The sequence below is a fragment of the Eriocheir sinensis genome, unplaced genomic scaffold (assembly GCF_024679095.1).
Source record: "Eriocheir sinensis breed Jianghai 21 unplaced genomic scaffold, ASM2467909v1 Scaffold112, whole genome shotgun sequence".
NCBI classification, from domain to species: Eukaryota; Metazoa; Arthropoda; class Malacostraca; order Decapoda; family Varunidae; genus Eriocheir; species Eriocheir sinensis.
This window is the reverse complement of record NW_026110430.1, coordinates 601,697-626,698: the sequence shown is the minus strand read 5'-3', so window position 1 is coordinate 626,698 and position 25,002 is coordinate 601,697. Positions and strand designations below refer to the sequence as shown.

The following is a 25,002-nucleotide window of genomic DNA, read 5'->3' as shown; positions in this document are numbered from 1 at the left end:
TATGGGAACCTTTCTATCTATCTATCCATAATTACTTTGCCCAATGTTACTAATTCTTCTTAAAATCACTTAGCTTGACGTGCTGTTATTCACGGTAATGTAAGGTTATCTGTAATTCAGGATCTTATCTGTTATCTGTTGTCAGGACACCTCTTTCGATTCTTTTTTTTTTTTTTTAGGAGCAGCGAGTAGCGGGCTTTTTTTATTATTGCTTCCTTTCTTGTGCCCTTGAGCTGTCTCCTTTGTTGTAAAAAAATAATTTACCTCGCCGAATGCTACTTGTTCTTTTCTTACGTTACCTGGTTTGAAGTGCCGATTTGGATCCGAATTCTCTAACGCCATCTACCTATGAGTTTAAATTTCTCTGTCCTAGCAAAAAAAATCTCATGTGAACAATAAACAGCCCCATTTAACGTTTATAATAGTGCATTGTGACCTAATTTACCTCTAATAAACTTCATCTACTCTGTTCTAGCAAAAATAATGCACCCTTTTAATAGTAGATAGTTCAGTTTTACGTTTACAATGGTGCAATTTAAGCTTATCTACCTCTACTAAGCCTAATGTACACTTTCATCACAAAAAAAAAAAAAAACATGTCACCTTAAAACGATGGACAATCAAGGCGCATTTCCATTACTATATTCTATCTTTGCTCCTAAAAATACTGTCATGCTAAAAATAACCAACTGCATGCACTTTCATTACTATCCTCGCTTTCCTAACCAATAACAATGCCATCCTAATAATACCCAATGTGTTTCTATTCGCTTGTGTTTATATTCCATTCTGTTCTCTTTTCTAATATACTCACAGTGCCATCCTAACAATAGACAACCCACTGCGCTTATATTACTATCTTCTCGATCCTAACAAAAAAAAAAAAACAATGTCGCCGTAATCACACCCAACCCTGAGCCCTTTGATTACTACTCTCTACTTCCTCACAAATAAGTAATGTCACCTTTATTATCCTCTCTGTCCTAGCAAAAAAGTGTCATTCTAACCACACCCAACCCCGAGCGCTTCCTCTGTCTTGATAATATCCTCTCTGTCGCAGCATAAAAACAGTGTCATTGTAACCTTATAGCCGGGCCCCGAGCACTTCTATCACCAGCCCCATACACGTGTGGAGTTATGGCTCGTCCCGGCGTGTTTATGTATACCGTTTTTAGGGTAACGTTCGGGGCCTATGAGTGAGTGGGTAATGAGTGTATTATATTCACATTAGCTTGATGGATGATGGAGTCCGCCTTCACCCGCCCACCGCCCGCACCCGTCACACCCACCATTTTTCCGCCTTTTTTACTCCATTCCCCGCGCGCCATCAATCACCAGTGTTGCACGTGTAATCAATTGTGTTTTGGGTCTGTTTTTACAGTTTTTTTTTTTTACGTGTTTGTTCCGTGTTTCTATTTTTCCATTGTTTTAAGGTATGAATCAACGTTGCCGGATTGTCTTACTCTGCCTGTTATGTTTGCCGTTTTCCAACCCTCAAACTGTCTCCTCTACCCCTTTAACCCCTTATAGGTCGATGGCGTTAGAGAATTCGGTTACAAATGGGCACTTCAAACCAGATAACGTTAGAGAAGAAGAAGAAGTAACATTCGGGGAGGTAATTACAGATAACCTTACATTACCGTGAATAACAGCACGTCGAGCTAAGTGATTTTAGAAAGAATAAGTAACATTGGGCGAAGTAATTATGGATATTCTTACCTGACAGCAGATAGAAAGGTTCCCCTATGACTCAGATGTTGCGGCGCCAAGACACGACGAGAAATGAGAATGTTCGAGGAAAACAATGAAGGTATATCTGGGTCACATAACATCACGTCGATCTAAATAGTTATTAGAAGAATGAAAAATAATTGGCGAAGTATAGAGTTATCGTTAAAATGGTTAATTATTGGTGTTTCTTGGCAATTGTTATGGGTCAGAAACCGGTAAAAACGATCCTCTGAATACGATAATCTGGCAACGTTGGTGTGGAGGATGTACTAAGCTCCTGTATTTTTATTATCGTATTTCTGATTATACATTTATTTACACATCGCTAAACGTATATCATTATTTTATTTCTTCTGTTGTCTTTTTTTTACAACAAAGGAGACAGCTCAAGGGCACACAAAAAAAGGAAACAATAATAAAAAAAGCCCGCTACTCGCTGCTCCTAAAATGAATCCAAAGAGGTGGCCGAAAGAGAGGGGTGAAGTATCTACTATTTTGGTTAAGTGTTATTTAAGATTCTTTTTACTTTTACTTTTTCGTAACATACATCTCCCACCACCATGTTTGTTTATGAAATATATGAAACCATTTATCTTTCATATTAGTTTTCTAACCTATATATCTCCCATTGTCATTATCTTTCTTTACATCACGTAGATTCTTCGTTATCAATCGTTTAAATATATCTTCTCTTACTCTTGTGTTGAGGTTTTTATTAGGTACATTTTCCATTAGCCATTATTTTTGTATACTTCCCATTTTCCTTTTTCGCACAATTTTGTATGTACATTTTTCCATTATTCAGTTTTTTTTTCATCGTTTCTAGCTAGTGCTCGATTCCTCGCTCCTATTTTTTTTTCTATATTTTCAATTTGTTTTGTTTTGTTTCGCGGCCCCAAACGGAAACTGCCAATCCACATACGGTATACAGTAGCCAGCGGGACGCGAGTTTTATTGTAAATTTTTTGAAAACTTTTTTATATAATTTTTTCTGTTGCATTTCCACCACCGGGGCGGGAACTCAGTGGGGGGGAGGAGAGAGAGAGAGAGAGAGAGAGAGAGAGAGAGAGAGAGAGAGAGAGAGAGAGAGAGAGAGAGAGAGAGAGAGAGAGAGAGAGAGAGAGAGAGAGAGAGAGAGAGAGACGTACCATTAATAAAAAAATAAAAAAAGGACATAATTCCCTTTATATACAATGCGAAAAACGAAAATGATAGTATATATTTAGGAGTATATTTAAATAAATGAATAATGAAAAATATGTGTTAAAGAAATCCGTGGAAAAGGAAAAGTGAAATCACGACCTAACCTTCAACTTCACCATCATGAATCTTGCCTTGAAGTTGGAAAGTTTCGTTTAGTCGGCGTAACATCTGTGGTCATATACCATCTTGCCTTGAACCCTACTTATCGCACTCAACACTCATTCCCTTGACAAGAAAATGACAACTGAGTGTTTATTTTTACCTAACCTTTACAATTACACAAAGCAATCACATTTCAGAGACAGAAGAGGCGGAACTCCCCTCAACTAACCGTCATTTTCAACCTTGGCAGTCTGGAGCGCCACACTCAGGTCGCCTCACATCAACTATTCTCAAAACATACTAATGGCAGCTGATCCTTCAACCTAACTTACACCGATATATTTTTTTCCTATTTTGGCACCTTGTTCAGGGCGCCTCCGAAGATTCATTCCCTTGACAAAACAAATGTAGCAAACTATTTTTTTACCCAAGCTCGGCAATATAGCGAGCGAGACAGCAATTCCCTCAGCCCAGTAACCTTTTTTTTATGTTTTTAACCTTCACTTCGGTCACCTCACAACAGCTATTCCCCAGACAAAACAAAGGCATCCACTTCTTTATGGAAACGAAAACCTCGAAAAACACTCTTTAACTCTACTCATCACATCTCGACCATTAAAACAACGTACTAAAGTCTCCTCTTGACACTCTGTTCCCTTACACTTCACTTTCTAAACGCAAACGTCACAATGCCCCAAGAATTAACCGCCCTAATTTACAAGTTCTTTATTTTTACCCTGACACACTTCAGTACCACATTTAGACCGCCTCTGCGCCTTCCTTCGGCCACCAATATTCACGAGCTTCGAGAGGCAAGAAAAGAGGGAAAAAGGCGCTGCAAAAACGAGTGTGTTCCGCCCTCGTCTCTGCGGGACAGCCCACTACGGCAGCCTGTCCCGAGGGCGTACGGTCACCCGACCCGACCCAGCCCTCGCTGGCTGTCTATCTGTCTGTACGTCTGGTGGAGGTACAACGGATAAAAGGTATACACGTGCAACCGGTTCAAGGCATCGACCCTCTACAGGACAACTATTTATAATTCTATGATGGGAGCATACGCGGTCGCTGGGCATGGATTCTTTTTTTTTATAGTAAAGAAAGGAGGTCGAGGGCAAATATAAATGGGAAAAACAACCCGCTAATCACTGGTCCTATTAATTAACCCGTCCGCTGCGATTGTCGTGGATTTGGCCTTCAGTGGTAGCCTGGTTACATTATAGTCCCAGGTCCTTCTCTGGCTCTGTGGTGGATAGTGGAGTATTTCTCATGTAGTATTGGTGTGCTGGATATCTCCTCCCAGGGTGCAGGGCTTTACATTTTTCTTCATTGAACTGTAGCAGCCACTTTTTGTTCTATTCCTGTAGCTTGGTGATGTCTTCTGGTAGGAAATCCGCAGCCAAGGGGTTAAAGAAAGTATAGATGAGTGGCCAAAAGAGAGGTCAATGTCGGGTGGAGAGGAGTCTTGATAGTCCCCTCTTGTGGTATAGGACAACGATTCGCTTTAACACTACAAGGTCCGAGGGGGGGCAGATCTGGCCCCCCCTGAGGCACTTCCATCAAAACGATACACTTTTTTTTATACCCTTTAATTTTTTACTTTCCACTAGCTTCTTTTCACTCATTATTCATTATTGTTTTACACTACTGATTCGGTACCAGTACTTAGTGTTCATGAGCGTTATCGTTGTTCAGATAAATGAGTACGATGCTAGGTGTTACGAGAGCGAAAATTTGAAAAGGTCGGATCGGATAGGGTTAACTTCCCTCTTGAGTCTGTACGTCAAGCTATACGTCACTCTTTGGTGTTGTCGAAGGCAGAAAACTGGTAAACACATCACGGTTTCAGGGCGTGTAACACAGGATTTCACTCTGCCTCACACTTATATCTTTATGTTCGGCCGTGTTGTGTCTTCACCTGTCAGCTTCCCGAAAAGTTATGGCTCTATCCTTGGAGATACAGGAAAAATTGGCACACACACGATCCTGCCTGTATTTCAAGGCTGTGTATTTCTTAGTTTATTGTTCTTATTTAAGTGAAGTAGTGTGCACAGCATACAAAAGTTGACATTTGGAAAAAGAATCTGTTTTTTTTTTTGTTTTTTTTTTTACTTCTGCCTTTCCTTTAGCCTTTGCTTTAATAATACGTAAAAATGCCACTCATCTCTGTCCCTTTAAACATAACACAAACCTTGACCATGCAAACACCTGACTTGGTAACTCCTGTGCGTATTGATTCTTTGTTTCCACACCTCCATAACAACACTGACGTCTGTGCTCTTCTCAACACCCTCAACGCAACATTTTACACGAGAAAACAACCTTGACCACGACTGACGCCTTTTGCTCTCTTACGTAACACTTCCGATAGATGTGCTCTCTATAAACATAACATTCACACCGAGGCAACAAGACAACAATACTTCCCCTGACATTTTTCTTTCCCCGACATTTCTCTTTCGCCACAAATTTTCACTCGACACATTTATCACTAAGGTCACATGAGGTCAGAAAACAGCGAAACATATACCAATATAGCGATTTTTCTCCACTGCGGGTCAAAATAATCCGGCAAGCTAATGATTGAGAGGAAATGGTTACTCTCCTATAATTACTTTTGCTATATGTCGTTCTAGATTTCAGGCAATACTTATTTTTACTTTTACTATCGCATATTTACATTTACTTTTAATATATATGCAACTTGATAATCAAGCAAAATCGTTAGCATCCTCAAGTTTTTTCTACATTTTACACTTTCTTTACAATTTATTACTACCTTTTCATTTTCTATTTATCTTATTGTTCTTTAACTTTTATATTATGCAACTTCGCTGACTTAGAAACACGGTGAAGGAAGAGGAACATTTAAAATTGCAGCCTCGTCAACGACTCCACAAAACCAGGTACTTTATGCTTAACCTTTTCTAATATTCACACGCTTCCATTATCTAAAATACGCAAGAATAATAATAAATGTACAATTCTAAACATGATCTACATAACTTACAAGTGAAGGCCAATTATTTAACCTCTTCTCCCATTTTTTATACGCCCCGCCTTCTGGAAAACCCAAGAATACTATCATATTTTTGGCCACTCCTCTGTACTCTATTCAGGAGCAGTAAGTAGCGGGCTTTTTTTTTCATTATTGTTTTCTTTTTTTTTACGCCCTTGAACTGTCTCCTCTCCTGTGAAAAAAAATATTTACATTCCCAAACATATAATCTGCATAACTCTACTTGAAAGGCAATTTTGTAACCTTCCTCTTATTGCTCCTACGCTCCATCTTCTAAACTATGTCAGACTAATGAAATATGTACAGTTCTAAACGTAATCGGCATAACTATTTACCTGAAGGCTATTTTTCAATCTTTTTTCCTGTTCTTATGCGCCCATTCATCTAAAATACGAAAGAATGCTACATATGTATATTTTTTAAGATTATCTGCATGCCATTATACTTAAAAGACAATTCTGCAACATTTTCTCCTATATCTTACACGGTGTCTTCTAAACTACGTAAGAATTCTGATATGTATGTTTAATTCCTAACATAATCTGCATTACATTAAACATAAAAGTCAATTCTTCAACCCGTCTTGGCATAACACGACAGTCCCCACACGACCCATCCGTCAGGGACTCTTTGTGAAGGCGTGTCCGTCGATGAAGAATCAATTACCACTCCCTCGTCTAATATTAATGGTCCGCCTCGCTCCAGAAGTCAAATACTAAATGTGTCGCGTTATGGATGAAGACTTTTCCAATAACATTCATCATTCCTCCGCTCCAAGTGTGTCCTTTCACGCGCATTCTATACCTTCTTGACTTCCTTACTTGATGGATATTTATCTTTGGAATTCTTAAGGGAGAAGGTGAAAGAGAAAAAAGGAGAAGGAAAGGGGGGGGGGGTGATGGTGATGAGGAAGGAAGGAAGGAAAGGTTGATGGAAAAAAAGGAGAGATGATGAAGGAGTAGGATAGAATGGGAGATGAAATGCGAGGAAAACAAGGAAGGGAAAAGAAAGGAGAGTGGAGAGTAAGAAAGGAAAGAGGAAAGGAAGAATTGGAAGAGGGAGGGAGGGAAAGAGAAAGACGGAGGAAAGGAAGAGGAAGATATTTCATCGTAACTTAAAGATATTTCTCTGCAAGCTCCTTAAAATATGAAAAAAAAATAAACGCTCTCTCTTATCTCTTTCGTTTAGTCAATGCCTTTTAATCTGATGCGTCGTAACTTCGATATTTTTTTTACAGTAAAGGAAGCAGGTCAAGGGCAAATATAAAGGCGATGAAAATGCCCGCTAATCACTACTCCTATATAGAAAAAAATGTATAAATATGAATAAGAGCGCGGTCAATTTCGGATGGAGAGGTGTCTTGATACTCTCCTCGATGTAAAAACAGATCACGTTCCCAAGACTTAATTGAGCATATCTTTTTTTTTTTCAATACAATAACTGGTTGATATTTTCTTATACGATTTTTATATACACTTTTTCCATCCAGTTTCGTTTACAATATTTTTTCTATAAACTTTTTCCATCCAATTTCGTTTACAATATTTTTTTCTATAAACTTTTTCCATCCAATTTCGTTTACAATATTTTTTCTATAAACTTTTTCCATCCAATTTCGTTTACAATATTTTTTCTATACACTTTTTCCATCCAATTTCGTTTACAATATTTTTTATATACACTTTTTCCATCCAATTTCGTTTACAATATTTTTTCTATACACTTTTTCCATCCAATTTCGTTTACAATATTTTTTCTATACACTTTTTCCATCCAATTTCGTTTACAATATTTTTTCTATACACTTTTTCCATCCAGTTTCGTTTACAATATTTTTTCTAAGCAATAACTGATTACGGGGTTGAAGGTTCTTTCTCAAACTCTTAATAGCATGTCAATTATCTTGGCCGCACGTAAATATTTAGTGGGCCCGCCTGTCAAGAATACCATGACCTTTTTTTACTTGCATTGATCGAGCATTCTTCGACCTTTTATATCGACTCCATTGCCTGACTGACTGAATTATGGCAAGACGCTCATGTTTAAGGCGATATTCATTTTAGCAAGTTAGTGGTTTCTAAGGATGCGATTATTTATTCAGCAAGTTTCTTTTATGCAGGAGTTTTGTGATTCCATTCTTGTCAATCATATTCAACCGCAACTTGATTGACATTACTCCCAAGACATTATTTTAAGCATTTGTCTTCGTTCTCAGTATTCATTTCTTGTAATAGTATATGCTCTGGTATTCTTTCTCTGTAAGTCTATTCATTATTCACTTTTTCTGTAATTGTATTTCTCAGAATTCATTTCGCTCCGGTTTGATATTTTTATTTGTGTTACCGACTAGATGTTTCTCTTCACTCTCCTTAAAGAAATCAAGAAGACATGTCTGTTTGTGTCTGTCTGTCTCTCTGTCGACTGCCTCTCATTCCACCTCCTCCTCCAACTCTCTCTCTCTCTCTCTCTCTCTCTCTCTCTCTCTCTCTCTCTCCATTCTTTAGTCAGCAACCACTCCATGACTGTTCTTTCTTGTATACTCAATACATAAAGTATTTAACATCTATACTCAAACTAACAATATAAAGGTAAAGTTGGGGCATACACCGTAGCAGCGCGTGGCCTCGATGCTCATCTCCGTAACATTGGCCCATGAGCTTGTGGTGGGAGGGAGCCCATTATCCCGGGACACAGGACCAGTGTGACATCTGGGTTATGACAGTTTACCTTCCCCAGGTTTCCCCAGGCCCGCGAAGTAGAAACTAAGCACACTAACCACTAGACCACGGAGGCGTATAGGAGGTCAGGGGATAATGTGGGAGATTCATGATCATAACACAGAAACAAAAATATAAAGCATACAATAATTTCTCATAAGCAAGTTATTCCCTCGTCCGTGTCTTTTATTCATCCTTCCCTGACCGTGACCTTGCGGCGTATTGATTCCAGCGCACGGGTGACACTTCTAATCGCACCTTGGAGAAAATTTTGCTGTAGAGATATTTTTATTTATTTTTTGTCTATTGTTGGCACTTGTTTTTACCCCTCTTGGTCCCCCTAACCCCCCCCCACACACCGAAAAAAGAGAAAAGCAAAATTTAACTGCCAGGGATGTTTTTCACGTTTATAGTAAGCATATATTTTTTTTCTTTATCTTCTCACCCATCCGCACCCCCCCCCCCCCCCCTTAAAGACATAAAAAAACGATATTTCTTCTGGCGAACCTTCAGGACTAACAAACCAAAAAAAAAAAAAAAAAAAAAGTTCGGTGTCCTTGAATTTCCATTTTCCGCCACAATATTAACATGAAACGCACAAAATGAGAAACTACACAGTTCTACCTTTTTTTCTGTCTTATACTTTTCAGAATTTTTTTCCACCATCCTAAACTCGATTTACATACATTTTCGCGGCAGGACCGCCCACGGATGAATGTGATTAACTGTACTCCTGCACACTATTTTTATTTTTATTTTTCTTGTATTTTATCTATTGCATTTTCATTTCCTTAATTTCATTTTCACTTTCATTATTTCATTCTTCTCCATGTTCTCTTAATTTTTTTTCCTTCATGTTCTATTCTATTTCTCCTTCTTCATGTTCTCCAATTTCTTCTTCTCCTTCATGTTCTCTTCTATTTCTTCTCCTTCATGTTCTCTTCTATTTCTCCTTCTTCATGTTCTCTTCTATTTCTCCTTTTTCATGTTCTCCAATTTCTTCTTCTCCTTCATGTTCTCTTCTATTTCTTCTCCTTCATGTTCTCTTCTATTTCTCCTTCTTCATGTTCTCTTCTATTTCTTCTCTTTCATGTTCTCTTCTATTTATCCTTCTTCATGTTCTCTTTTATTTCTTCTCCTTCATGTTCTCTTCTATTTCTCCTTCTTCATGTTCTCTTCTATGTCTCCTTCTTCATGTTATCTTCTATTTCTTCTCCTTCATGTTCTCTTCTATTTCTTCTCCTTCATGTTCTCTTCTATTTCTTCTCCTTCATGTTCTCTTCTATTTCTTCTCCTTCATGTTCTCTTCTATTTCTTCTCCTTCATGTTCTCTTCTATTTCTCCTTCTTCATGTTCTCCAATTTCTTCTTCTCTTTCATGTTCTCTTCTATTTCTTCTCCTTCATGTTCTCTTCTATTTCTCCTTCTTCATGTTCTCTTATATTTCTTCTCTTTCATGTTCTCTTCTATTTCTTCTCCTTCATGTTCTCTTCTATTTCTCCTTCTTCATGTTCTCTTCTATTTCTTCTCCTTCATGTTCTCTTCTATTTCTTCTCCTTCATGTTCTCTTCTATTTCTCCTTCTTCATGTTCTCTTCTATTTCCCCTTCTTCATGTTCTCTTCTATTTCTCCTTTTTCATGTTCTCTTCTATTTCTTCTCCTCCTTCCCATGTTTTCCTCTATTTCTTCTTCTTTTTTACGTTCTCCACTATTTCTTCTCCCCTTTCAAATGTTTTCTTCTATTTCTTCTCCTTTTTCACGTTTTCCTATTTCATCTCCCTTTTCAAATGTTTTCTATTTGTTCTCCTTTTTCACATGTTTTCCTATTTCATCTCCTATTTCACATGTTTTCTTATTTTTCTCCTTTTTTCACGTTTTCTTATTTTTCTCCATTTTTCACGTTTTCCTCGATTTCTCCTTTTCATATATTTTCACTTCTCTCTTTCTACATACTATATTCAGTTTCTACTCGGTTTTTACGTGCTTCCCTCTATTTCATCTATTTTCTTTCTATATTTCTTAACTTTCACTTTACATTTTACATACTACCACAAACGACGTTCACATCACTACAGCATCAACGACTCGGAGCTTCGAAACGTCCGACCCAACGAACGAGACGAGACGAGACGAGGCAGGTAAAGAGGAAATACTCGCGTGGGGCTCAAACCATTGTGTCACCTTTCAGCGAGTCGGGCGTGGGTGTGCGTCATGCCAAGCCTACATCAGCGCGGGGCTTCGAACTGCCTTGGGTGGGTGGAATGGTTCGAGACACGCTTCGACGCAGGGCTCGAATCGCTCAGGGTTCGGATGATTTGAGACGTGAGGGGATTTTCGAAGCCAATACCCGATCTGATGTCCCCTTAGGTCGTAATTTGTTAGCGGGTGAAGAGGAGGAGGAGGAGGAGGAGGAAGAGAAGGAGGAGGAAGAGGAGGAGGAGGAAGAGGAGGAGGAAGAGGAGGAGAAGGAAGAGGAGGAAGAGGAGGAGGAAGATGACGAGGACGAGGAGGAGGAAGAAAGAGGAACAGGAAGAGAGGGAGGAAGTGAAAGAGGAGGAAGGACGAGGAGGAAATGCAAAAAAAAAAAAATAGAGGAGGAAGAACAGGAAGAGGAAAATAAAACAGAAGACGAGAAAGGAAAAATGATGCAAATAAAATAAAAATAACAAGGAATAGGAATTAAGAAAAAATCGGCAAGGGACAACAAGAAAGGATTACAAAGAAAGGGAAGAGAAATGCACAGAGAAAATTTGGAATCAAGGAGGAGAGAACGAGGAATAAGAAAGGGGAAGGAGGAGAAGACGGAGGAGGAGGAGGAGGAGGAGGAGAAGGATATCTTGCCATCATTAGTAGCATTGAGCTCTTTTTCCTCCTCCACCCTCTCTTCCGTCGTTCCCTCCATCTCACCACCACCACCACCACCACCACCACCAGAACCACCATCAATAAAAGCTACAACGCCACCATCTCTGTATTACTCTCATTACCACTGATACAGCCATTCAAATACAAATAGAATAACATCAATAAGAATAACATCAATAACAATAACAATAATAATAATAATAATAATAATAATAATAATAATAATAATAATAATAATAATAATAATAATAATGACAACACTCGGGACCAACAAACATTAGCATATTCAACAAAGGAGGAGAGGCGAGGACACGTGGGCGACAACTCTTTCTTTGGCTCATGATGGATGGAGAGAGCGAGCGAGTGAATGATGGAGAGACGGCGCAGAGGGAAATGCAGGGATTGGCTGGCTGGCTGGCTGGCTGACTAATACAATGACTGACTGGTTGACTGACTGACTAAATGGCTGACTGACTGGCTGAGTGACTGACTGGTTGACTGACTGACTAAATGGCTGACTGACTGGCTGAGTGACTGATTGGCTGACTGACTGACTGACTGGCTGACTTGCTGACTGACTAACTGACTGACTGAGTAATATGCTGACTGACTGGTTGACTGACTGGCTGACTTGCTGGCTGACTGACTGACTGACTGACTGATTGGCTGACTGACTAACTGACTTACTGACTAATATACTGACTGACTGGTTGATTGACTGACTGGCTGACTTGCTGGCTGACTGACTGAGTGACTGGCTGACTGACTGGTTGACTGACTACTACACTGACTGACTGAGTGGCTGACTGACTTACTGACTGAATGACTGATGAACTGACTGTCTGGCTGAATGGCTGAATAATTGACTGACTGACCTACTGAGTAACACACTAACAGACCGACCTACTGATTAACACACAGTCTGCCAAACACACTGACTGAGTGGTTGAAAGGCTAACACTCTGATTGACTAACAGCTTGACTAACACGCTGACTGGTGGATTGGCGGACTGACCCACTGCTTGACTGACTAACTGAAGGACTAACTGACAGACTGACTTACTGATTGATTGACACACTGACTGGTTGACTCTGTACGTAGTTGACTGGCAAAAAGAGTGAGTAAATGGCTAACTGCATGACTGGTGGCTCGGTTAAATGGCTCAGTGTCTGGTCTACCTAAACACGCAAAACAACCCACACAGAAACATAGAAAATAGAGCTCTCCATCACACCGCCGCTACGCACGCACACTCTGCCGCATATATGTTGTTAAAAGTAGATCAATGAATAAAGAATGAACAGATGAGGCCGTAAACAAAAGGCAACGAAGTCATTCCTGCACAAACTATTCTCATATTAATTTCGTCCCCCTCAGCAAAAAATAGCCATTCGTAAACGGGTTTTTTTTTCCTCACCCTCACAGTTCACGTGGGATAAACACAACGCAAGCAAAAGTTAAAGCAAACAGACACACACACACACACACACACACACACACACACACACACACACACACACACACACACACACACACTAACAAACATTAGAGCACGATAAAACAGAGAACATACGTTTGTCCCTGTCAACGTTTGTCTCGCTGTACTCGACGCGTGTCACGGTTGCTTTTTGTTCTTTTGATATGTGTCTTATTTTTTATTATTTTTTATGGAGCGAGTTCAGTTCGATTTAGGTCCAATCAGACTCAAATTGTGCGTGGTGTGTGATTTGTCATCTTCATCATTGTCGCTGTTTCTTCGGTTTTATGGTAATACTGACTGACTGACTGACTGATTGGTTGGCTGACTGACTAATACACTGACTGACTGTTTGACTGACTGACTGGCTGATTGGCTGGCTGACTGACTGACTGACCGACTAACTGGCTGATTTGAGTATTATCGAGTCCAAACTGCTTTATTTTATTAGTCAAGACGATTTTGTAACACGACGCTTAGCCACATAAAAAATAAGAGCCATGTTCATTTTCAGATTAGGGTAGGTATGTATTTCTCTCTCTCTCTCTCTCTCTCTCTCTCTCTCTCTCTCTCTCTCTCTCTCTCTCTCTCTCTCTCTCTCTCTTCTCTTCATTACATTCTTCATCTTATCCTTTATTCCTTCTTCATCGTCATGTTTTGCCTTCTTTTCTTTTAAATAAGTTTAATTTCAACTTATTTTTGTTTTGCCCCCCCCTTTCTCTCTCTCTCTCTCTCTCCAAAACATCCTGCCACGTTCTCTCCTCCTCCTGTTTAAAAGACTTCCGCGTCGCCTGGAACGATCGGAAATGACGCCCTCCAAGACTCCGTTCTCTCTCACTCTCTCTCTCTCTGGACCAATCACAGGCCAGAACGAGGGTATGACACAAGCTGATTGGCTACTCTTTTTCTCCCCTCCATCGATAACGGGTTTTAAGAAATGTGGGCCAAGTTATTTTTTTATGGCTTTGAAATTGCTATCCATCTTCATTTACTTTTATCTTCGTTATTTATATTTATTTGATATTCGATTTATTGTATACTTTCTTTTATTTTCAATGGAGTTTGTTTATGGTATGGTTCATCTTCCTTTAAAATATCTGTTTATTTTTTTTTTATCTTTTTATTCGTGGGTGTTTGATGTTCGTTTTTTGTTTTGTTTATGTCTATGGTTTGTTTGTAATACGGTCCATGTGTCTATTTCGCTATCTGTTTGTTTATTGTTTAAATTGCGTTACTTGCGTATGGTATCTATTTAACTATCTATCTATCGAGTTATCTATCATTCACCCTGTTAATCTCAATCTACCTCTCTACCTATTGATTGTTTTCCTTCATTTTCTTTAACCATGCGTCTGCTTATCTGCTTATTCGGCTGTTTCATCTCCTATTTACTAGCATATGGTAGCTATCAATTAAGCCATGTATTTGTCAATCTATCTTTCTCACTCTCTATAAATCTGAATCTACCTCTCCATCTATTGATTTTTTTTCTCTACTTTCTTTCTCCATTTATATGAGTATCGGCTTATTATTCTGTTTCACTCCTGTTTTCCGGGATTAAAGTTTCCAGTCACGAGTTTTGGGTTGATTACCATGATTTCATTCCGCGTTACGCACCTTTTTTTCCGCATCAACGCCGCGCGATCCCCCGAGGCCGCGCAGTGCCACAGTGAATACAACTAATAGCAGAGCAAATAAAACAAATAGGTTCCCATCTGAATTTTATCTGGCTTGAAAAAGGGCCAGAAATGTATGTTTGTAGTCTCGTATCTCCTCCCCTCTCTCTCTCTCTCTCTCTCTCTCTCTCTCTCTCTCTCTCTCTCTCTCTCTCTCTCTCTCTCTCTCTCTCTCTCTCTCTCTCTCTCTCTCTCTCTCTCTCTCTCTCTCTCTCTCTCACACGCACACACATTTTTATTTTATTTTACTTACAATTGTTCTTATTTTCTCTCTTTAACCCACTCTCTCCCTATGAAACAGCTATTCTCTCTCTCTCTCTCTCTCTCTCTCTCTCTCTCTCTCTCTCTCTCTCTCTCTCTCTCTCTCTCTCTCTCTCTCTCTCTCTCTCTCTCTCAGTCAGCGCCTTGCCCTCACCCCGAGAGGTCAAACCACACGCGCTCCCACTTCCGTGACCTCTCTCGCTTGCGAATCCACCCTCGTGTGCTGTACTGAACTGTACTGTAGATCTTGCTGTGCTGTGTGCCGTGTGCTATTTCGCGTCGTGCTGCGTACTGCTTATTGTCAACCGAGTTAGCTGCCCGCAGAGGTGTGCTGTTTGCTGTGCGACCATGTGCTTCATTGGACAGGATTAAGTGTTGCCCTTATTTTTACTACCTCTCTCCGCCTGTATCTACCCTCTCATGCAGTAGCGCCCTGTAAAACATATATACACCTATACACAAAACACAGTGTTACACTCTTTCCGCCACATTCTTTATATATTTCCAGATTCCACTCCGACGCCACTTCCTACGCAGGTGTTCAGACCTACCTGACCTGACTTGACCAGATTATTCCCCAGAGACCAGTAATCCTCCCTCCCTCCCTCTCGCGTTTTCTGCTCCTCTTCTCTCGCCTCCCCTCCATTGCCCCTCCCTCTCTCTCTCATTACTACCCCCACTTGCCCCTCTCTGTCTCTCCTTCCTCACTCCCTATCTCGTTCCCACCCTCTCTCTCTCCCCTTTCCTTCGCCCTCTTCCTCCCTCCATCCCTATCTCCTCCTACGCCTTCCCATCTCTCTCTCTCTCACTTATTCTCGCTTATTCACGCACGCGTCCTCTGCCCTACGAAAAGAAAAAGCAAAGCAAATATATAGATACCTCCTCCTTACCAAGATGGCGCTCAAGAAATGTTCGACTTGCACAGGAAACTTCTCTGGTCATTTCTTCTCAGGACGATCGACCGTCTGCAAGATCTGCCTGTTGACTCAGCAGATGGAAACGAGACTCCTTCAACAGGACGAAAGGCTGACGGCTGGCGAGAAGAAGATCACCGAACTAACAAGTACTGTTGATACCTTGCAGGAGTTTATCCAGGCCAACATCGTCGCCCCTCCTGCAATTGACGCCTCATCACCCTCCTCACCTGCACTCGATGCCCAGCCACCTTCCGAAGAAGGCACGTCACAGGGAACCGGTAGAGCTGACGCTGAATGCTTCACCCCGTGAGAGGAGGAGCCAGACCCGCCCCTAGAGCCATTTATCCTACTCATTGCTACAACAGATTTGCCATACTGGAGGAGGAGGACGAGGAACAGAGCACCTTCTTGGTCGGTGACTCTATGATTCGCCATCAGGTGGTTGAATTCTGTGGCAGAGTCCCCGTCGTAGGCGTAACTACTGTTATCCTGGAGCTGGTGTTGACGACATCACAGCTGCACTGGACGAGGTCTCCGCTGTGGCCTCTAATGACTCACTCTTTGTTCTCCACACAGGTACAAACGACGTCACCACGACCCGGTCTGAGGAACTGCTGGACAAGTACCGTAGGCTCATCCAGCAGTATAAGACTAAATCCCTAATATTTTGATTTCAGGAATTCTACCACGGACATGGGATGAGGGCGACTTCTACAGTAAGGCCTTCAGCCTCAACAACCGCCTGCAGACTCTCTGCGGAGAGCTTGACGTCGAATTCTTTAACGCCTGGAACGATTTCTACGGCCAGAGTAGACTTTTCCAAAGGGACGGCATACACCTGTCCCACATCGGGTCAGCAAGATTTGGAAGGCTCTCAACAACGCCGTACGTAACGCCCGAACAACAAAAACGACTCTCAGCCACGTCCTTCCATCCCGCCCGTGTAAATAGACACCTCACACCGCAACAGACTCGTAACATTGAACCCTCCAGTACCTCTATTACCAAGCTTCAAGATAACCTAAGAGTCCTTAGTTTCAATGCGCGTAGCCTAAGAAACAAATTTGATGAACTGCGATGTCTTGCTCTGACAGAAAACTTTGACGTAATTGCTATAACCGAAACATTTATCGACACCACTAATATTGATTTAAGTTCCGAATATAACATAGATGGCTACAGATTCTTCAACAATGATCGTGTAAACCGTAGAGGGGTGGTGTCGCCCTTTTTGTCAAAAGCTACTTGCAACCTACTGACAAAACACCAAGAAACAGTAACGTTGAACACTTGTGCGTGCGAGTAAACATTGCAAAAGTCAATTTAAATATATCTGTCACTTACAGGCCTCCGGGGCAATCACTTGATGGCGATCTTGAAATGTACAGCGTCTTAAGGCAGTCACTTAATAACAGCGACTCACTGATACTAGGAGACTTTAACCTCCCCATATCGACTGGGCGACACTGTCGGGTACAGAAGGTGAGTCCCATAGAATGATCGAATTTCTAGAGGAAAATTATCTAAGCCAAATGGTTTCTGAACCAACTCGACAAAATAACATACTTGACCTTGTTATAGCGACCCAAGATAACCTAGTCAGTAATGTCACGGTAGGAGAACACCTCGGTTCCTGCGATCATAAACTAGTGCGTTGACATTAGAGCTCAAACATCGGTGACTGAAAATAAAGTTAAGGTGCCCAATTTCAAAAGAGCCAACTTCGTAGAAATCCGACGAAAACTAATAGATATGCAACTATCAGATGACGGCAATGCAGAGGACGCCTGGCTAAACTTTAAAAATCACTTACTCACTCAGCAGGACACATTTGTCCCCTTGTGCGAGAAGCGAATTAACACTTATATAAGTCCTCCTTGGTTTAATAGCGAAATTAAACACTCAGTCAAGGAGAGAAAATTGTCTTACAGGTTAAAGAAAGACCAAAGCACGCCTGAAAACATTAGACTTTACAATGATGCAAGGCGACGAGTAAAAAGATTAGTGCATCAGGCAAAGCGTAGAGATGAAGTAAATATTGCAGCCAACTGTAAAATAATCCGAAATCCTTCTTCAGTCACATAAACAACAGAAAGGCGATCAGAAGTGGAATTGGACCTTTAATAAACAGCGACGGTGCACTAGTGACTGACAGCCAACACGTTGCAAACCTATTAAATAATTACTTTTCCTCGGTGTTTAATAATAACAGTCCTCCCACCACCACCACCAACACCAGTACTAATGTAAATCCCGAGCATGCATTGTCTAACTTTGAAATAAAACCCGATGAAGTCCTTAAAGCCCTCAAATCACTTAAAACAAATAAAAGTCCTGGACCTGATAAAGTATATCCAACTCTGCTGAAAGAAACAAAGAGCGAAATACTCTCCTCCCTCACAACCGTATTCAATATGTCCTTGCGACAAGGCATTGTCCCTTCAGATTGGAAAAAGGCTAACGTGGCACCGATTTTTAAGAAAGGAGACAAAAAAGTACCAGGTAATTACAGGCCCATTAGTCTAACTTCGGTTGTAGGTAAGCTACTTGAGGGCATAATTAGAGACAAAATTGTGAGTTACCTTGAAAGCCACTCATTAATTGGGGACTCACAACATGGCTTCCGAAATAAAAGATCCTGCCTATCAAATCTGTTAACCTTTTATAACGACCTCTTCACTGTTTATGACGTAACCAAATCACTGGACGTAGTCTATCTTGATTTCCAGAAAGCGTTTGATAAAGTCCCGCATCATAAATTACTTTACAAATTAAAACAAATAGGTATTGACGGTCAGGTAAACCAATGGATCGCGAATTGGTTGAGCAACAGACAACAAAGAGTAGTGATTGACGGATTTAACTCAGAGTGGGCGCCTGTCACTAGTGGCGTCCCTCAGGGCTCGGTTCTTGGCCCAGTGCTCTTCATTATTTACATCAACGACGTGGATGTTGGACTCAATAACCGCATTAGTAAATTTGCAGACGACACAAAGATTGGTAACTCGGTTCTCACTGACGAAGACAGGCAAAGCCTCCAAGAGGATTTGCACAAAATTTCAGCTTGGTCGGATAGATGGGAGATGCCCTTTAACGTAGACAAGTGCCAGGTCCTTCAAGTTGGAACGAGGAATAAGAAGTTTGATTACGAAATGCGCGGCGTTAAACTCAAAAGCGTTCAATGCGTCAAGGACTTGGGGGTCAAAATCGCGTCAAACCTCAAATTCTCACAGCAATGCATCGATGCAGCAAATAAAGCGAACAGAATGTTGGGCTTCATTAAAAGAAACTTTTATTTAAGAATAAAGATGTAATACTCTGCTCTACAACAGTTTAGTCAGACCCCACTTGGAATATGCGGTACAGTTTTGGTCTCCCCACCATGCAAAGGATATTGCTAAATTAGAAGGTGTTCAGCGTCGGGCAACGAAAATTATCCCTTCCTTGCGCAACAAATCCTACGAAGAGAGGCTTTCTACCCTTAACATGTTCTCTCTTGAGAAACGTCGCCTCCGAGGAAAACTGATCGAATGTTTTAAAATACTTAATGGTTTCACGAATGTAGACAGATCAACATTGTTTATGATCGATGACACTTTGCGCACGAGGAACAATGGCGTAAAACTCAGATGTAGACAAGTAAATTCAGACTGCACCAAATTTTTCTTCACCAACGTTGTAGTGCGAGAATGGAATAAGCTCCCATCATCAGTGGTCCAGTGTAACACGATTGACTCCTTCAAAAATAAGCTCGACCGTCACTTCCTTCAACTTAATATCAACTAGAGTAGAAATGCAACGTTTTGGAGTCTTCTGATTAATGTAAAATCACTTAGGTTTAAGGACAGACCACCAAGTCTGGACCATGGGGTCTGTGTGGTCTGATTTTCTATGTAAATCTCTCTCTCTCTCTCTCTCTCTCTCTCTCGCCTCTGCAGTCCACTCCCCCTCACACTCTCTCCCTACCCAACAATATACATATGCAGAGCTTCCCTATCCCTCTCTCCCTCCATCCCTCCCTTCCTCTCTGTCCTTTCACTATCCCTCCCTCCCTTCCCTCCGTATCTTCCTCCCCATTCCCCTTATCTCCCTCCCTCCCTCCAAAATAGAGCGTGTATACCGACCTGAAATATATAAAAATGGGGATGGGTTTTTGGGAGAGAAATAACGGCCGACTGCACCTATAATAGTAATAATAATGGTTGCAGCGTGTGGTGGTGGTGGTGGTGGTGGTAATGTATAGGTTGTTAGGGGAATGCTTGTTATTGTTTGGTGGTGGTGAAGATAATGGTGATGGTGGTGGTAGTGGTGGTGATGATAGTTCCAATAGTGGTTTCAGTGGTAGTATTGTTGATTCATTTTATCCATCACTACTACTACTACTACTACTACTACTACTACTACTACTTCACTTCTCCTTCTAGTCCTCCTCCTCCTGCTACTACTACTACTACTGCTACTACTACTACTACTACTACTACTACCGTTTACCGTTGATGTGGTTTCAGGCCCCGCCCCACTGTTAGTGCAGCGCTCTGCGAGGGCCGTCAACAATTACAATGTTAGCCTCGATAGTAATCCTCGATGCACCTATACGCAGACGTCGTAGTGAGTGAGTGAGTGAGTCTGAATTAATTTCATAAATAGCTTACTGATGGGTCATACTACACAAAATATCTTTCCTTTTTATAATATCACAAATATCCATTCGTTCACCTTTCATGTCCGATATTTTGTTTATAGTATCACAATTGAATATCCAACGATTATTTCCAATTCACTGAACATTTAAGCGCGTCAACAACTGATCCCAGCTCCTCCTGCACCTTTTCAGCCCTTGATTCAACCTCATCTTTAACCACAGAAATTTCTTTAGATAATTCTTCCTTGAATTCATTCATTTTTTTCTACAATGATGGTAGCCAGAGACGCTTTATGGAGGCATGGGGTGCATATCCAATTTATTTAGGTATATATCCTGCTTGATTCCAGACAAATTAGCACACTTCACATGACACCACCTAAGACACAAACAGCATCCAATCCACTTCTCGCCTGTGAAATCCTCGCAAACGTAGCACAGATCCCTCACACCCCTACCCCTGGCCCTGCAAGCCATGTCGACGCAGCAGTTTTCGTGTGGAGCTAAACGCTACACGCATCCGCCCTGCATCCACGACTCACACACTCACCACTGCTACTTCTACTTCTACGCCGATTAGCTGACTATCAAATATATGCATTAGAGAGAGAGAGAGAGAGAGAGAGAGAGAGAGAGAGAGAGAGAGAGAGAGAGAGAGAGAGAGAGAGAGAGAGAGAGAGAGAGAGACGGAAGAGGGGGTGAGTGAAAAATGGTAATACAATGAAAGTTTGAAACCCGTGATTTCTCTCTCTCTCTCTCTTTTCCTCTGTTATAGTTATTGGCTTTTTTTTTGAGCAATTTCTGTTCGTGTCATGTTTCCAGTTTTTCTTTTGTGTGTTTGTGTGTGTGTGTGTGTGTGTGTGTGTGTGTGTGTGTGTGTGTGTGTGTGTAAGCACGTATGTGAATGGGAGTGCAGGCGAGTGTATTGTATCATATTCTTTTGTCATGCCCTCTCTCAAATAAGTAAATAGAGAAAAAAATAATATTAACGATAAAATTGTCAAAGTGTCTCCAGCGGATTCGAACTCGGTACAAAATTCAAGTCATGACATTAAAAAAAAAACTAAGTCAGATAAATTAAGTAGAATATAAAGATAAACTCGACAAATTGTAAGTATAAATGTTGGATGGGATGTTACGACAAACAAGCCATCATAAGTGCATCAAACAGCATACTCGCAGCTCTCATGTTTAAGCCAAAGCAACAAAATGAAGATATAAAGTAAAAGGGAAAAAAATGCGGAAAAATTGTAAACTTATCTGGTGGGGTTATAAACTAGGACAGACATAATACTCCCAGAGATAAGTCAAAACAAAATTATCTACAAGTAAAAATAAAAGTTGAAATTGTAAACATATCTGGAGGGATTCGAACCCAGGACAGGCGGGCGCGGGAAAGGCTGACCGCATGGCTTACAGGATGACGCGCGCGCACAACACATCCCAGAAACGTTCAATAACACGATGTTTGGTAACTTCTACCCACACAATCTTGGTATCAGTAAGTCCACGAGGGCGATGCGATTCAAAATGTGGAACGCTTCACGATTTTGCGTGTCATCCTTGCGCAGGGGCCATGCTAATCTTCTCTGTATCGTTCCAATTTTAGTATATGTACCGCCGAAGCGAGTACAATGTCGAGAGGGGGACGACGCGGTCATATCGTTCAAGGGCTGGGTAGGGTCTCTCTCTCTCTTATATTTTGCCAGTGACCATAAAATCTCACAACCATTCCGTAATTTGAAGCAGAAAATCTTTGTCCCACTTATATTCTCTCTCTCTCTCTCTCTTCCGCTCAAGGTGTACGGGCCTCGCCTAATTAGAACACCTCCGCAGGTAATGGAAGGCTCACCGTAGGGGATTCAGATTCCCCTTTGTAAGCCTCGGATCCTCTTTGTTTTTATTTCGTTGTGTTCGCGGTGCCGTCACACGAGCGATGCGAGGCTGCGGGAAGCGGAGCATTAGTGGGTGTGGATGTGTTTACTGAAGGAGACTTGTAATGCTTGCTGTTCTCTTTCTAGTTATGTATCGCTTCCTGCATTTCATTTTCATTATACATTATTTTCATTATTCTTTGTTTTGTCGTAGCTCGAGACGTTATACGAGCCAAGTGAAAATAAAAATTAAAGTATGTTTTATTTCGTAGCAGTATTTTGCGGGGGTTCCATATGATAGCTCCAATACTATAAGAAAGAAAACGGAGGATTGGACGTGTTAGTTTGAGATATTTAAGGGTTTCTCCATACATATCTTTTTTTTATATGTATTCAATGGTATCGAAGCCTTTTCAATGACAACTAAGTCTTCTCAAACTGTGTCAAATCTCTGTAAATGGTCCCGAGCTTTTCACGTAAGGGATGAGAAACACAGACGGGAGGCAAGGAAGGGAGAGAAGGAAGAGAGGATTAGGATGAAAAGGCACTAGAGAGGGATGAGAGGAGGAGAGGGAAGGGAAGGGAAGGGAAGGAGAGGTAAAGAAGGAAGGGAAGGGAAGGAGATGTAAAGAAGGAAGGGAAGGGAAGGAAAGGAGAGGTAAAGAAGGAAGGGAAGGGAAGGAGATGTAAAGAAGGAAGGGAAGGGAAGGTAAAGAAAGGAGAGAAGGGAAAGGAAGGGAAGGGAAGGAGAGGTAAAGAAGGAAGGGAAGGGAAGGGAAGGGGAGGTAAAGAAGAGAAAGAATGGAAGGAGAGGTACATAAAGGAGGGATGGAAAGGGAAAGGAAGGTATCATATCCTACACCCTTTCCAAACAATAAGCTAACCCTACATCCCCCCTTACAATCCTCTCTAATCGTAATATCTCTCCTTAAATAGCTCCTTGGCCACTTATAACAGTAACAAGGTCCTTCTCTAATGGTCCCGTAGCTACCGACTTGTCATATACCACTCCCGTTTCGAAGTACCCAAGATCCCCTTTCAGACAATAAGCTCAGCCTCCCTCCCTCCCGCCCTCTTATTAATGGACATCAAGCCAACCGTACGTATAAGAAATATACATAATAGCCGTGTCTTTCTTTATATCCTTTTGTTCTTCCGTAAATAAGCAGAAGTTTTAATATACCAATGTCCTGAACGAAAAAAAGGAGCATTGTTAGAGAGAGAGAGAGAGAGAGAGAGAGAGAGAGAGAGAGAGAGAGAGAGAGAGAGAGAGAGAGAGAGAGAGAGAGAGAGAGAGAGAGAGAGAGAGAGAGAGAGAGAGAGAGAGAGAGAGAGAGAGAGAGAGAGAGAGAGAGAGAGAGAGAGAGAGAGAGAGAGAGTCGTGTTGTGATTGTTTTTTTTCTCCTCGTTCCCGTTTTATTTTGTTTTATATAAAGTTTGTGGAGGGATTGCCTGGTTCGATGGAAGACTTTTTTTTTGTTTCAGTTAGTTTTCGGGTTAATTATCGCCTCCGGGTGGTGTGTGTGTGTGTGTGTGTGTGTGTGTGTGTGTGTGTGTGTGTGTGTAATAATAATAATAATAATAATGATAATGATAATGATAATAATGATAATAATAATAATAATAATAATAATAATAATAATAATAATAATAATAATAATAACAGGTCTATTAGGTATGGCAGTCGTTAGGCTGAAAATATACAAATGGTAAATACGATAAACTAATATTAAATAGGCTACGCTAAAGTGTGTGTGTGTGTGTGTGTGTGTGTGTGTGTGTGTGTGTGTGTGTGTGTGTGTGTGTACCAAAAGTTAGCGAGCACATCCAATCACGGCTGTTAGACACACACACACACACACACACACACACACACACACACACACACACACACACACACAGCAACACACAACATTCCTGACAGCCGGTTAACGAAGAACAGCAACAAAACAGAAGGAAAACAATTGCGAAAATAATAACATTTGATCAACGTTTGTCGAGCGGGAAAAAAAAATAAAGTCGCAGGTAAAAGTATCGCCCAATCACGGCAGGCAATCACAGGTACGTCAGGTGTGAATGCAGGTAATGAGGAAACTTGGCGAATCTGAGTTCATGCATTATTTACTTTTTTTTTTTTTGCATGAAGGACAGAAATAAAAGCGTTGCACAGATTTTTTGGGGTTATATTTTGCATTGCGGTTTTTTTTTACCTCTACCAAAGATAAAAAGAACGTTGGAATGCAGTAAGCACCGTACAATAACTAAAATAATACTAAGGATTATGATGAACAGAATAAGGAATAAAGTGAGAGAGCAGGTGTCCTGGGAGCATTGTGGCTTCTTGGAGGGCAAAGGAACAACTAATGCGATATTTGTGATGAGAACAATTACGGAAAGAATGATTGAAAAACAAATAAATATGTTCCTTTCCTCTACTGACGATGAAAAGGCTTTCGATAAAGTAAGGCATGAGGAACTGATGAAGATGCTGGAAGGTCTGATGGGAAAGAATTGAGATTAA

At 40.9% G+C, this 25,002-nt stretch overlaps 1 non-coding gene across 1 annotated transcript; it reads right to left on the bottom strand.

The window, feature by feature from the left end:
• Positions 1–22,133: 22,133 nt before the first annotated feature.
• On the bottom strand, positions 22,134–22,240 carry LOC126989273 (U6 spliceosomal RNA). Its single transcript, XR_007743146.1, has one exon. It is a non-coding gene; the product is annotated as a U6 spliceosomal RNA (small nuclear RNA).
• Positions 22,241–25,002: the final 2,762 nt, after the last annotated feature.